General features: G+C 40.7%; 1 long non-coding RNA gene across 1 annotated transcript; it reads right to left on the bottom strand.

Annotated features, from left to right (window-relative positions):
* Nucleotides 1–935: 935 nt before the first annotated feature.
* Nucleotides 936–5,042, bottom strand: LOC122428868. Its single transcript, XR_006265838.1, has 3 exons — nt 4,330–5,042; nt 1,709–1,781; nt 936–1,210 (listed from the first exon to the last, which is right to left on the bottom strand). It is a non-coding gene; the product is annotated as an uncharacterized LOC122428868 (long non-coding RNA).
* Nucleotides 5,043–15,224: the final 10,182 nt, after the last annotated feature.

The raw sequence follows: 15,224 nt of genomic DNA, 5'->3' as shown, positions 1-15,224 counted from the left end.
TCATCCTATCTCTGAGAAAATCCTATAGAGCAATTAGGCAATTGGCAAAGATAAGTTCACTTGAAAGAGAATGCTAAAATAGAGATTTGCTTGCAAATACAGAAGTCTTCTCGAAGCTTCACATCAGAAATCCTCTCCCAATGCATCCTCTTTTATTCCCCCTTCATGACTTCTTCTAGCTCCTTTGTGTTTGTGGCACACACATAGGAATTGTTTTGAGACCCCTTTTTATCTGACTGTACTGTATACTAACATTAGCTGAGATGGTAAATGATAAAGTTTAATCAGGAATGACATGAAAAATACTTATAGCATATTTGTTTATCAATCAGTAATAGCCAACTGGAACGTACCATAAATGGAGTTGCCCTATTGGGCCAGGGGTTAAACTTTAGGTGTTAGGTCATTAAGAGAAGGGGCTGAGGCTGCAGAAGAGGAGTGGTAAGACCCTGGATTAGGGGATGCTTAAGGTATAAGCTGATTTTCAACCTGCTGAAAAATCTTTCATTATGATTATACCAGTTCCTACTGATTAAGTATCGACTGGGAGAATTGTTTCTGACATTATTTATTGTCATTGTTATTGCTGTGTTGCTTCAAGTAAAACATTAGTAACTATGGCTTTGAATCTGATGACAGTCCTGCAAGTGACCGAAGAAGTCAGAAACTCCTAAGACCAATCTCTAAGACCATTATAACTGAAATTGTAACTTAACCTTCAAATCTAGATTCTCATGCATCTAGTATAAAACAAAAAGTTAAATGGGAACCTAGAAACATACTGTTGTAAGTCATTATTATACCTTTGGACAGCAAGTTGGATAAGAACTTTCTAATCACAACCTTGAAGAAAATGGATAGTAGGCTATCTTAGCTGATATGTAAGTGGTCAGTGCTTTTTCTATTCATAATGCTTTAAACTGAGGCACTTTAATGCACAGTACTGCTAATTTATTTTTTTCTGGCCTCATTTGTACAGTCTCTTAAAATCCATCACAGTTGGGAACAGTGTCTAGACAGTTATTATGATACAATCAGAAGGAAAGCTGGCAAACAAAAAAAGAGAAAGAAAGTGAATAGAAGTGCTGATTAAAATAACAGTACAGTTTATAGGAGGCGCCTTTTAAATTTGTATTTTCCAGGTTTCATCCTTGGGAGGCTCAGATCACAGTAAAATATTGTAGCACTGGAAGTCAGCTTCTTTTTATGTCTAAAATAGAAAGAGTAAAGTTGAATTTATTCCTCCATAGAAAGATTTCAGCAAACTAATTAAATAAATATTATGGCAGTGCATTTGAATAGTTTTGTTATCAGTGAGGAAAGAAAATACTCAAATATTTTATGTCACTGTTAAAGAAGGGCAAAAAAGCCATTGCTGAATAAATGGTTTTGTCAAATCTATATCTGATTTGAGGCAGTCAACTTTTTTATGGGAACTAAAAAATGCAAAATACACATAATCCAGTCCCTGAACACCATCTTTCCTTTTGAGTTTTCAGGAGAACTCCCATTTCAGTTTTGGAGCCATCTGCTCTTGCCTTTTGCCACCAAGTATGTGGATAGATAATTTCTCAGGGTGCAGTTAAATGAACATGAAGAAACGGGTTCGTGCTATAAAGGGATGCAAAAAAGTTAAAGCATAAATGATCACATCTGTGCAAGGTATGGAGCAAGGGAGGAGACAGAAGCATGCAAATTAGCCACTCACTGTCAACACAGAAGTCCAAGTTCCAAGTAAATACACTGAATGGGACGATGATTTACAGCACACAAACTCATCCCTGTCAGGAGGGCAGAAAGGATAAATAATTGGTCAGAGGCATTCCTGTGGCATGGGAAAGCAAAAGCAACTCAGATCGATTCTGTAAACACAAAAGAACAAAAACATCCTAGCCTGAATGAAAGACTGAATACAACTTTCCAATCTTAGATTTGAATGACTCCATTTGCTAACAGCAAATTTCATTAAGTCCAAAGTATCATGATGGAGATCGTCCTTCCTCCACTGGGCTCATGGTTTTTGTTCTTGGGCTGCTGCATCAATTACCCCATCCCCACCCCTCGCCAGTAAAACATTGGCAGATGAGCACTGCAGCAACCCTTTTCCGGAAGGTGGGCTCCAGTTCCCTCATACGGGAAAGTCACAGGTTTGGCGAGGTGTGAAGAAATTTAATTTCACTAAAAGCCTATAAGCCAAGGTTGCATTCCACACAAAGGATGCCTTCTGGACGATTAATGTAACTTTTACATCCTCTTCAATTTGGCTTTAAAATATCTCTTCCGATGACCATAATTCTCAGCCTGAGAACTTCTAACATTTTTGGGTAGACTGTTTTAAGTGTTTTTCACCACTTCAGATGAATGTTGAAGAACTTCTTCATTAAGTCTTTGTCGTGGTAAAAAATCTAGTATAATGTGGCCTTGGTCCTAAGCATCTTAATTTTAGGATCATGTTCACCTTAGGGCACTGCAGTGTTTAGACCTCAAGTCCTAAGCTAAGGATTAACCCAGAGGCAGGAGCTTCCACTCCTTATTTCTGTATCCCCGACTGCCTCTCCTCTTCCTCATACCACCCACCTTCTACCTCTTTCAAGGCCTCAATCAATGCCCACTTCTCTCTTTAAACCTTTCTGAGTCATGCTAGTATTTATTAGCTACATTGAACTACTCATGATTGCATTTGGGAGCCTTCTCCTCTACTATAGGGCTGTGGTTTTTAAATCCTGGCCAGCAACAGCATCACTTGGAGGGCTTATCGAATACAGATGGCTGAGCCCTACCCCAGAGATTCGGATTTAGTCTGTGTGAGAAGGGGGGTGAGAATTTGCATTTTTAACAAATTCCTGGACGAGGCTGATGCTGCTGGTGTAGGGACCATGCTTCCAGGTTCTCTGCCATAGGCAAGCTCTTTCCTCCTCCTCTGCTGGCCACATTTTAATTCATGCTTCAAGTTGTTGTTTTCCAGTCACTAAATCGTGTTCAACTCTTTGTGACCCCATGGACTGCAGCACGCTAGGCTTCGCTATCCTTTACTATCTCTTGGAGTTTGCTTAATTCATATCCTTTGAGTCGGTCGTGTTATCTAACCATTTCATCCTCTGTCATCTCCTTCGCCTCCTGGCCTCAATCCTTCCCAGCATTAGGGTCTTTTCCAATGAGTCAGCTCTTTGCATCAAGTAGCCAAAGTATTGGAACTTCAGCTTCAGTGTCAGTCCTTCCAATGAATAGTCAGGGTTAATTTCCTTTAGGATTGACTGGTTTGATCTCCTTGCAGTCCAAGGAACTCTTGAGAGTCTTCTCTAGCACCACAATATGAAAGCATCAATTCTTTGGTGTTCAGTATTCTTTATGGTCCAACTTTCACATCTGTATCTGACTACTGGAAAAACCATAACTTTGACTATAAGGACCTTTGCTAGCAAAGTGATATCTCTGCTTTTTGATATGCTGTCTATATTTATCATAGCTTTTCTTCCAAGGAGCAAGACCATTCTTCATATCAGTTCCTCTAAAGCTTCCCCCTGGCAGAGTTAGGCTTCTCTCAGCCTGGACTGTTACTCACAAGATGTCCTATTTCAGTGAAGGGAGGGTAACTGTATTCATTTTCTAGGGCTGCCATAATAAAGCACCATAGACTGAAGGGCTTAAACAACAGACATTTTTTCCTCACAGTCCTGGAGGCTGGAAGTTCCAGATCAAAGTGTTGGCAGGCTTGCTTTCTTCCGAGGCCTCTCTGCTTAGCGGGCAGATGACAATCCTCTTCCTGTGTCCTCACGAGGTCTTTCCTCTGTGTGATCCATCAGTGATGTCTCTCTGTGTCCTTCTCTCCTCTTCTTATAAGGATGCGGTCAGACTGGTTTAGGGCTCATCCTAATGGCCTCATTTAACATAATCACCTCTCTAAAGGCCCCATCTCCAAATACAGTCACAGTCTAACATACTTTGATTAGGGCTTCAACATATACATTTTGGGGGGACACAATTCTGCCCATAAGAAGTGGCAAATTCAGACATCTAAAGAAACCCAGAGAGTTATGCAGATGTGTACGTGGGGTGGTATGGAAGATATAAGAAAATGGCTTTGCTGCCAGCAAGGCTGTGACCTTTCTGGAGGACCATAAACCTATTCACAGAATAGATACGGTGTTCAGACAGAGCGGCACTGTGACCACATTTGCGACAAGACAGGGCCATGCTACCCATCCAAGAATGACTAAGCGTCCTCCCCTCCCCACTCTACTGTTTACCCATGACAACTCTAAACCTCAATTTAACCCTCCCGCCTCCTCGTTATAGCGTAATAAGCTAATCAGTCATGAAAATACCCACCTCCCGACAGCCTCCAGTCCACCCCGGGTTCCTGGTTCCGTCCTCCTCAGACTCCGCCCACACAGGCCACTTCCGCAGGAAGTTCCTCCCTCGTGCGCTCCGTGCTGCTGCAGCAAGTTCGCTAACCAACTCTTTGACCCAGCTCTGTTCCCAGTGGGCTTTACAGACAGTGTGAAGGATGTGCCTGGCTTGAACCTCCACCATGTTTAGAATGATTCGCCCCTTCTAAAGGTGTACAGAAGAGACAAGACGAATGTCACCCAGAATACGTCACAGAAGCAGCCAGTTCGCAGCCCTTGCTCGAATGTTCGACTCTCCTCTGAAATCTGTTAACGTCTCCAGCTCAGCGGTTTTTCTGTTCCTTCTCTGACGCACCAAGAGTGGGGGTATGAAAGGAGAAGCAAATGTCTGCGTTGCCTCTCATAACTTACAAAGCATGCTTACAACCTTTGAATGATTCAGTTTCCACAACACACTGGTAAGCTAAGTACGCTAGATGGCGGGTAGGGGCGGCAATATATGGGTAGGAGGAAAAGAGGTACAAGCTATTAGGTATAAAAATAAGCTACAAGGAAATATTGTATAACATTGGGGAATATAGCCGATATTCTGAAATAACTATAATTGAGTATAACTTTTAAAAAATGTTAATCGTTACTTGTACACCTGCAATTTATATATTATACATCAACCATACTTCAATATAAGAAAGGAAACTGGTCCTTAGAGATGTAACTGCCTTGATCAATGGCACAGTAATGTGATCAAGTTCATACCGTAATGAAGTAAAAATTTGCTATACCACGTTATACTATGCTGCCTCAGCCTGTCAAGAGCGTGTAGTTGAGCAAAAAGATGTTCTCCTATGCCCTTGTGGTTTATGCTCGCTTCCCATCTAGACCAAAACGTCCTCAAAGTTAGAGATCCTGCTGAATGTTTCTCTAGCATCTCCCACAGCTGGATCCAGTGCGATGCTGAGCACATAGCAGACCCTCAACACAACAGGAAGTCATTGATTGAGTGAAACTTGCGAATATTTCACAGAAGGGGGACAAAGGGAAGACATTCAGTTCAGTTCAGTCACTCAGTCTTGTCTGACTCTTTGAGACCCCCATGGACTACAGCAATGGGATCATCTTCCCTGTCCATCCCCAACTCTTGGAGCCTACTCAAACCCATGTCCATCACATTGGTGATACCATCATTATTTTAAAGCAAAGCTGCCTTTCAATCTTTGTCTCATAATTGCAACACCAGAGGCTGTTACTTTAATTCTTCAAAGTGCTTGGCATCGAAACATTTTTCATGCTTGGCATTTTTTCTTTTCCTCCTATGGTTTCTGCTTTAAAAAAGGTTGGGGAGGTTCAAACTTCAATTCCATCTTTGCTTCCTGGAGTTGTATGGGAATTTAGGAAGCACGTGGAGAGCATGTGATGGACAATGTGATGTGCTATATCCAGATCTGTCTTTAAGGAAGAATCTACTGCTCTAGCTGCTGGGATGCTGTCAGTACCAGCCTTCAGCTGTCAGCTCTTCAGAGACTGCTGAGCCACAATAAGCTGCCCTGCCTGTCGATGGTACCCTTTCCTGGAGTAGGCCACATCCAGCGACTGATCAGGGAGGGTTTAAAGTTCTGGTCATCTTGGCCCAGCTCAGGACAACTCTGAAGACACATCTTACATCAGAACTGCCATGACATTGACTGAGGCTGTCATAGTCTGCATCATGACTCAACTTCGGCCAAATCCTGCTTCTTTTCCTTCTTTGCCCAAGTGTTGAAACTAAAGGATCACCTACGTAAATATTCTGCACATTAAACTCTTAGAGCCTGCTTCCCAAGAAACCCTACTTGAGACAGAGAAGTTTGGTTGGGGAGAGGGAGCGCTTGGCTGATCCACGTGAAGAAGATGAACTTACTGTGAACCCTCAAGAGCATAAATCAGTAGAATGTGTTTGGCTGTGGTCTGTTGAAGGTGACCACATTACAGTGAGAAGTTTGGATGACTTCTGTGGCTTTGCTAAGCACAAGTTATGCCTCCTACATCCTGAGGATGATGGAAGGGAAGCTTTCCACGCTGAAGGGGTCCCCTCAGGGCCTCTCAGGGTTTACTCAGCTGCTGAATATCTTCCCACATCTTCTTGCCTTAAAGCTAAGTAGACAGTTTATTTGCTTTTGCAATATTTGTGTGACCTTGATCACTCTTAATCCAGTGAATGTGGAAGAAGTGCATCGTTATAGCCCTCATATCCTCCTAATGGTGCTGGAAATCTCTGAATTTCTGATTGCGTTCAAGACATTTTCACCCAAGTTCCAGCCTAGTAATGAAGACTTTAGGTGGACATTGGTCTGCTCTCTGAATCTTCCTTTCTTCCTGGAGCTAAAGGTGCAGGCTTTCTAATTAGCATCATTTTAGCTTTGTTGTCTACAGTGGCAGCTAGGAGCTCCATTTTCACCTGTAAGTGTCCTGTCACTTAGATGAATTTCACAGCACTCCTTGGCTCCAAGCCTCCCTCCAGAGTCTCCTCAGCAGGAGTAATTTGATACATTGGCTCAACAAATCCCATTGGCCCGGCCCGATTTGGAACTGAGGGTGAAGATGGTTTATAGTGGCAATAGCAACAGAAATGTCCTCTCCAAGACGGGCAAACCATTTCCTTTCTGCTTCAGTCCAATACTATTTTCCTTAATCTTCTTAATGCCTGAGAAGCTGCTGCTTCCTCTGTCCTTAAAGCTCTTTCCTCCCCTGAAGGTTAATGCACCAAAGGGAGAGCTGGCCCATTATTTCTGCTCCTTTGGGCAGGCACCCTATTTTCTTCACTTCCATTTGGCATTATGTTAAAATGGCTTAGTGCTGAAGCACATGATTCACGGTCACTGGATTATGCTAAGGCCGCAGGTTGTCTCGTCAAAGGGTCTGTTAAGACAGAATAAGCCAGCCAGCTGAAACTGATGGCATCTCTTGTCCACTGGGTGGGTCTGATCATGACCCAGTAACATACTCCTCCAGTCTGTGCTCTTGATGGACTCTCTGTTGGTGCCTGCCTCAACTTTATTCCCACATTCCTCACATTTTTGCAGAGTTCGTCTCTTACCTTTCTTCCCGAGGTTCCTCTCTTTCCACCCTTCCTTAACTGCCCTGAAAGAGACCTTGTCTGAGTTTCTGGACCCCTGTCTAGCTGGTTGACATCTTCCGTCTCTGCATCCCGCCCTGTCTCAGGGAAGGGAACACTAGAGCTAGGCTGGGGTGAGTGCCCTCCTGAATCTTTAGTGACTTCAGCAAAATCTAGCCTGTTTGACTGTTTAATCAGTGCCTTCATTCTTATGTTTTAACAAACCTTTCCTGTTCAGAACAGTTCCTGAATTTAATCAAGTTCCTGGTTCTGCTGTCCCTGTCCAGCTAGTCTATATTTTCTCTGCTATCTTCTTGCATGAAGATCTGTTGTTGTGCTCTCCTGCCAACACTCTTGATGGAAAAAAGACCATCAGTTGGATATTATTTGTTAGTAACCACTCCTTCTAGGGTACTGCTATTTTTTTTTTCCAGAGCCATTTTTGGTCACTCTATAATAAATAGGATTTGGGGGGTAACTTTATGGTGGTCCTCTTATGTAGCATATGGATAAATTTAACTACAGAGCATTACTTTTATGATTTACAGTTTGCCCACTTCCAATTTTAATGAATTGCTTAGTTTCATTCACAAAGGGTATGTGCTGTTGAGATTTTTTAATTAATCATCTTTTTAGTGATCTTTTTTATGTTAGCTATTAATGTGTAGATTCAAATGAAAGTTGTTATGAAAGTTATGAAAAAGTCCCAGAAGGTGTGCTTCAGAAGAAATTGGAGCTGTGAGTGGAACATCTCTGATCTCCTTCTAACCGTTTGGTCAGGTCACTGAGAATACCGTCCTGTCTTTTTTGGCTATCTGGGCCTTACTTTACCTATGAACAAAATAAACATTTTGTATGAAGTGGTTCCGCATTTTGTATGAAGTGGTTCCTAAATTCCTTTTCAGATCTAGCATTCTCTGTCTCTGTGATAATGGGCAAAATGTTAATGTTTTGGGTTATTCCTTTCAAATCACATTTGGATATGCCATTTTGAAAAGCATTATAATTTCTTTTGTTCAGAAATATTTTTTCTACACCTTGATTAGAACTGCTTAAGGAGAAGTCTCTCAAATGAGACTCAGATGGGAAAAGAAAATTGGGAAGGGAGAACTGAGCCTTGAATAATTGGATGAACCCTTCTCAGATTGTGGCTTCCCAGGTGGTGCTAGTGGTAAAGAACCTGCCTGCCAATGCAGGAGATGTAGTCACAGGTTCAGTATCTGGGTTAGCAAGATCCCCTGGAGGAGGAGAATCCCATGGACAGAGGAGCCTGGTGGGCTATAGTCCATGGGGTCACAGTCAGACAGGGCTGAATTGACTTAGCACACACATTCTCAGATTGTAAACAAGTCTCCTTCAGCATGGCCTGAATGCTGGGAAAAGGAAAATTCTAGAACAAAGTTTTAAACTATCCAATATGTAGTTTAAATGGGTAGATTTCCTAGTTCCAAACCTGGGGTGAGTGTAAGGATTCTACTATTGACCTTTTTCACTGCAGGGAACTCATTGCTAAAGAATTTATCCATCTCAAATGACAACCTTGCCCCTTTGACATTGAATCCTTCCCAGGAATTATTCCCTAATAATAATTATAATAATATTTATAAAGTATTACACATAAATATACATATTTATTTATATTCATATTTGTACATTTTAATTTCACTACCAAATCAAAGAGATATCCAATATCTATCTCATATATATATATATACACATATATATAGTATAAATGTTTATACATTGGATATCTTTCTGTTCAGTGGCTAAATTTCAATAAGTACAACATCCTGTTATTTATTCTAACTGAAAATAAAAAGCTTTCCGTGAGATAGAGTTGGGTTTTATGGACATTTATTTTTGTATCACATACTTCTCCACGGCTGGCTTTCAGTCTGAATCCAGGCGGACGTTTCTCTTTTGAACTTCTGATAATAAGGACATTCCTTTTTGTGTAATCCCTTCCAACCTTATAATCCAGTGGAGAATGCTCACCTGATGCACTGAGCAATAACTGATTCCAGTAATAGGCGTTGCCACACACCAGTCTCTCTCCTTCCCAGATACTTTTTTATATGTCTGGACATGTTTCTTTCAGCAACTGCCTACAGCTTTTCATTTTATGCCTGATTTACCTCTGTCTGCTCTTGTGTTCTTCATGGCTGCCACTACACTCCCAGCCCCCTGTCTACTGTAATCTCATTTTCAATGTCTTGGTCTCTAGCTCAAGAATTCACATTTTCTTACCTCTCTGATTCTTATAATTTAATCATAATTTAAAAATTTGGAAGAAAAACTATGACAAACCTGGACAGCATATTAAAAAGCAGAGATATCCCTTTGCCAACAAAGGTCCATATAGTCAAAGCTGTGGTTTTTTCCAGTAGTCATGTACAGATGTGAGAGTTGGACCATAAAGAAGGCTGAACACCAAAGAATTGATTCTTTTGTACTGCGGTGCTGGAGAAGACTCCTGAGAGTGCCTTGGACTGCAAGGAGATCAAAGCAGTCAATCCTAAAGAAAATCAACCCTGAATATTCATTGGAAGGACTGATGCTAAAGTCCTCCAATACTTTGGCCACCTGATGTCAAGACTGATGCTAGGAAAGATTGAAGGCAGGAGGAGAAGGGGGGTGGACAAAGAATGAGATGGTTGGATGGCATCATCAACTCAATGGACATGAGTTTGAGCAAACTCTGGGAGATGGTGAAGGACAGGGAAGCCTGGTGTGCTGCAGTCCATGGGGTCACAAAGAATTGGACATTATTTATTTATTTTTTCCATTTATTTTTATTAGTTGGAGGCTAATTACTTTACAATATTGTACAATATTGTAGTGATTTTTGTCATACATTGACATGAATCAGCCATGGATTTACATGTATTCCCCATCCCGATCCTCCCTCTCTACCTGATCCCTCTGGGTCTTCCCAGTGCACCAGGCCCAAGCACTTGTCTCATGCATCCAACCTGGGCTGGTGATCTGTTTCAACCTAGATAATATACATGTTTCGATGCTGTTCTCTCAAAACATCCCACCCTCGCCTTCTCCCACAGAGTCCAAAAGTCTGTTCTGTACATCTGTGTCTCTTTTTCTGTTTTGTATATAGGGTTATCGTTACCATCTTTCTAAATTCCATATATATGTGTTAGTATACTGTAATGGTCTTTATCTTTCTGGCTTACTTCACTCTGTATAATGGGCTCCAGTTTCATCCATCTCATTAGAACTGATTCAAATGAATTCTTTTTAATGGCTGAGTAATATTCCATGGTGTATATGTACCACAGCTTCCTTATCCATTCGTCTGCTGATGGGCATCTAGGTTGCTTCCATGAGAATTGGACATTATTTAGTGATTGAACAACAAAAACAATATAAGTATCACAATTAATGTACTCTCACGTTAAGTTAGAACAATAGCATATGCAATAATATTTTAGACACATATGTATGTATTTTAGGAAGAGATATTTCTTCCATCGGCTCTGGAAGAATAAGCTTTTCTCCAGTGCCAAAGGACTTAATGAGATAATATTAATATCTTAATGAGATAGTATTAATATTTTTAAGACATCTAGCTTAGGGTTAGATTCCTGAAATGCTCTGTAAATGGTAATTCCCTTCCATCCTCATCGTGGAATTTCATAAATCACAGTTGATGAGTCGGGGGAAGATGCTTTGCTCAAGAAGTTTTGCGTTCCTGAATCTCTCACATTATATATTCTTAGTGCCTATTCTGCTTACATGGTGGAGCATGGCTTACTTTGGAATCTTTCAGTTGCATGTCATAGAAACCAAAGTCAAAGTATGTCAAGCCAAAAGGGGTTGGTAAACTATTAAGGGGGCTTTCCCATGGCCCAGTGGTAAAGAATCGACCTGCCAAAGCAGGAAACTCAGGTTCTACCTAGCCCAACCCGGGTTGGGAGAAGAAAATGGCAACCCACTCCAGTATTCTTGCCTGGGAAATTCCATGGATAGAGGAGCCTGGAGGACTATAGTCCATAGGATCTCAAAAGAGTCAGACAAAACTTAGTAATTGAACAACAACAAGAGCTATTAAGGATTTTCTTGCAATCGAAGTTCTAGGATTCAGGAATGCCTAGAATTAGGGTTAACGAGGCACTCAAGATTCTCTCTCTGTGATTTATGCACATATGCTTTATTTTTCCCCAGCCTTGCCCCCACAGATGTGCTTTTCATTTTCCCATGACATGATATAAGGATTTGCATTTCCACCAATCAAGACTTTCCAGAAGGAGACGGACTCATTCATTTCCAGGGCCAAAACTCCCATGGAAGGAATCAGTATTTATCCATCTTGTGTGAGGTCCTCATTCCTAGGCTTATCCAGAAGGTTGAGGTCTTAGAGAAGATGGAATTAACCAGATTTAGAGGGAGGGCTTCCCTCTGCATCACCATCTGTAGCCATGACATAGGCTCTCATGGATTTGATGGGGGGGTTTCTGCAGGAAACATTCCACAGAGAGGATGGACAATTAAAAACTGTCCCAAGTGACTAACTAGTTTACACTTTCTGCTTTCTCCCAAACCTCCATTATCTCCCCATTTCTCAGTCTCAACTTTGCTTTGTATTTCCCTGAAAAATAAAAACAATCCAAAAAAGAACTTGATATGTTCCCTTAGTAAATCTAATACATCTTTTCTTTGCCTTAATCTCCAATGACCATGGTTGATCTGTTCTCCCTCATTTTATCTAGAGCCGGTTCCTCTATTTCATCGTTAGTTTCCATTTTCCCTCTACTTTTCAATGACTTCTCTCTTCCTGCACTATCACCACTCACACTGTGTCATTTCTGTTAGCTTTCAAAGGAACCATAGACTCTTCCATTTAAACAACCCACCCTTATCCTATGTGCTCTTGCAGCTATGATTCTATCTTTCTGTTCTTCTTGGAGAAAGCCCTTTAGAGGAGGGGTTTACATATTTTCATATTCCCAGTTATTCTCATTTTATCCTCTCTGAAACCTCCTCTTATCAGGCTCTCTTCCCCCCTACTTCTCAAAATCTGCTCTTGTCATGGTCACCAATGACTCTAAAATTGTCAACTTCAAAGGTAAACCTCAGCCTTCATTTTATTTTGACCAACAGTAAAATTTACCACCATTCATCATTTATTCCATCTTAAAACACTTTTTTACCATGTAAATAGGGGATACATTTTATTTATTGAAATATAAGAACTCAATATATCCTACATAAAGTACTACCAAAAATCCACCAAATGCTCCTGGGTCGAAATACAGATGATAAACTTTGAGATGTTTTCTAATTCTTCTAATGTATGGACTGAAGGTTTTGCTTTTCACAGGTTTTCAACACAGTTAAATATTTAATAAAGCTGGACATGCAAGAAGTTAATGTCTTTGCAGAAAGGAGTTAACCATGCTCTTCTCTGCTGCTGGTGAATATTCATTTATTTCTGTAACATAAGCCATTACTCATGATCTATAAGTTCTCCTGCCATAAAGAAGCATCATCTTAAAGGACTGGTGGTCCTTTATCCTAATTCACAAAGAATAAAACAATTCTTTCCTAAAATACAAAATGTTCCCGTCTTAACTTTAATACAGGAGAATGATGGCCTGAAGCCCTATTGTGATAAGTTATATCACTATTACAGTTCCACCAACACAACACATCCTGATTGAAATGTACACCGTATGTCTTTTTGTGATTACATCTCACAGTGATTATATATAAATGCTGTTATTCTTTCTAAGCATCTCAAGCATACTGCATAACATTAAACATTTTATCATTCATCTTCCTCTAAACTTCAAACCTCAGAGGGAATAGGCAATTAAATACTCTCCCAGACAACCAGTTCGCCTCTCTTCTCCACATTTCCTCTCTATCCTTTACTCTCTGATCATGATCTTGCTTCCTATTTCACTGAAAAAACCTACTCATCTTGCTGACTTTTCCAACTCAAGTAAAGGCAGCTCTTTTTCTCTGATACATAATCTAAAATACCTATGTTAGGGTGACTCTTTAATAACTTGTGTTTAATCTGTCAGCATGGGAACTTCCCTGGTGGTCCAGTGGGACATGGGTTCGATCCCTGGTCAAGTAACTAGATCTGCATGCTGTGGGGCAACCAAGCCCTTGCACTGCACCTACTGAGCTCACAAGTTTTAGAGCCCATGTGCCACAATGAAGACCCAGCACAGACAGAATTTTCTAAAATAAAAAGAAATAAAACAATCTATCAGCAGATTCAGTTGACTCTACAGAATTTAGTAGTTTTTGTTTTTAACCACCATTACCACCCTACTCTAAGAAGTGTACAGTCGCCTCTTAATTGGTCAGCTTTGAGTGGATAATTGATCTCCCAGTGCTCATCATTGTTCCTCTTCATTCATTTATCCTCAGAGCATCCTGAATGTTTATTGTCTGCTTTCCTTTCTAGGGTATCACTGCCTTGAAAAGGGGAACATTTTGTTGTTCACTGTTGTTTCCCCAGCAGCAAGTACAGTGCCTGATACACAGGAGGGACTCAAAACAATGTCAGCTGAAAGAATTCATTCATCTGGGAGCTCGTGCCAAACTAGGACCATCACTTCCCAACTTTTTCATTTCTTGTGCATCATGCACTATCAGACAAAGAGCAGGTGCTCAAATATATCTTTGTTCAGTGAATCCCCAAGTTACTGGGAGGTAATACCAGTAAAGCACAAACTTCTCCCTCCAGCTCTTGTCGCAGGCTGCCCATTTGTTCCCATCATTGAAAGGGCACTGTAAAAAGTCAATGGGATAAATCTCTTCAGAATTAATAAAAGATCATTTGTTAGGATGAAGACCAGCAGATCACAGTGGGTTAAAAAAAGGCTAGAGGCAAGGATTCGGTTGAATAGAGAACACAGAAGCAAAGCCACCTGGGAGACTTTGCAGGAAGATGAAGACCAGAACTGTCTATATAGGGGATCATAACATCTCTTGATGCAGGAAAATGCAAGTCTGTGAGCTTTCAGGAGCTGAAGAACTAATACCATGGAACTCTAGCATAGTAAGAAATAGGTCTGGTTTTCCCTTTTTCATCTTTTATCTTTTACTTTTATCTTCCTGTTTGCTCCTCTCTTACCCCTCCCTCCTTCCTTTCCTTCTGTCCTTCCTTCATCTATTTGCATTGAACACTGGCTGTGTGCCAGGCATAGGAAGATGCGAAGACAAGACCCTTGTACCAGTAGAATTTATGGTACTGGATTGAGGGGGCAGAGATAGAGAATCCAGCTAAGAAGCACAAATAGAACAAGATGATAAAAGCTTTGATGTCGTTACTCAAAGATGTAGGTCCAATTGTGGGGAAAGAGGACATTTCCCATCCGATTCTGAGATTTGATCTGTGTTTTAAAGGATGCATAGGAATCTTCTAGCTCATAAAAAGAATAAAGGAATTCAAGAGAGATGATAGCCATGTGGATATGCTGAGGACCTAGCATGGTATGTGCTGAAAACCACAGTTGTTCCACGTGTCTAGGGAAGATGTGGCATTTGAGATGATTAAGGAGATGAGGCTAAAAGTAGGCAGATTATGAAGTTCATAGAAGCTAAACTTAGAAGTCTGAACTTATTCTGGGTGCTCTGGAATGTAATTTTAGGATTATAAACAGGAAAATAAAATAATCAGAATTTTTTATGATAAATTAACATTAATAGTTTATTTACTGTCGATATTTTATGTGCCAAGCCTTGTTCAAGAGCTACTTACATAGTATTTCACTCAATTCTCACAAGCCTCCAATAAAAGTATAATTAGC

The sequence above is a fragment of the Cervus canadensis genome, chromosome 27 (genome assembly GCF_019320065.1).
Source record: "Cervus canadensis isolate Bull #8, Minnesota chromosome 27, ASM1932006v1, whole genome shotgun sequence".
Taxonomy (NCBI): domain Eukaryota; kingdom Metazoa; phylum Chordata; class Mammalia; order Artiodactyla; family Cervidae; genus Cervus; species Cervus canadensis.
The sequence above is the reverse complement of the archived record's forward strand: the minus strand, read 5'-3'. Positions and strand labels throughout refer to the sequence as shown.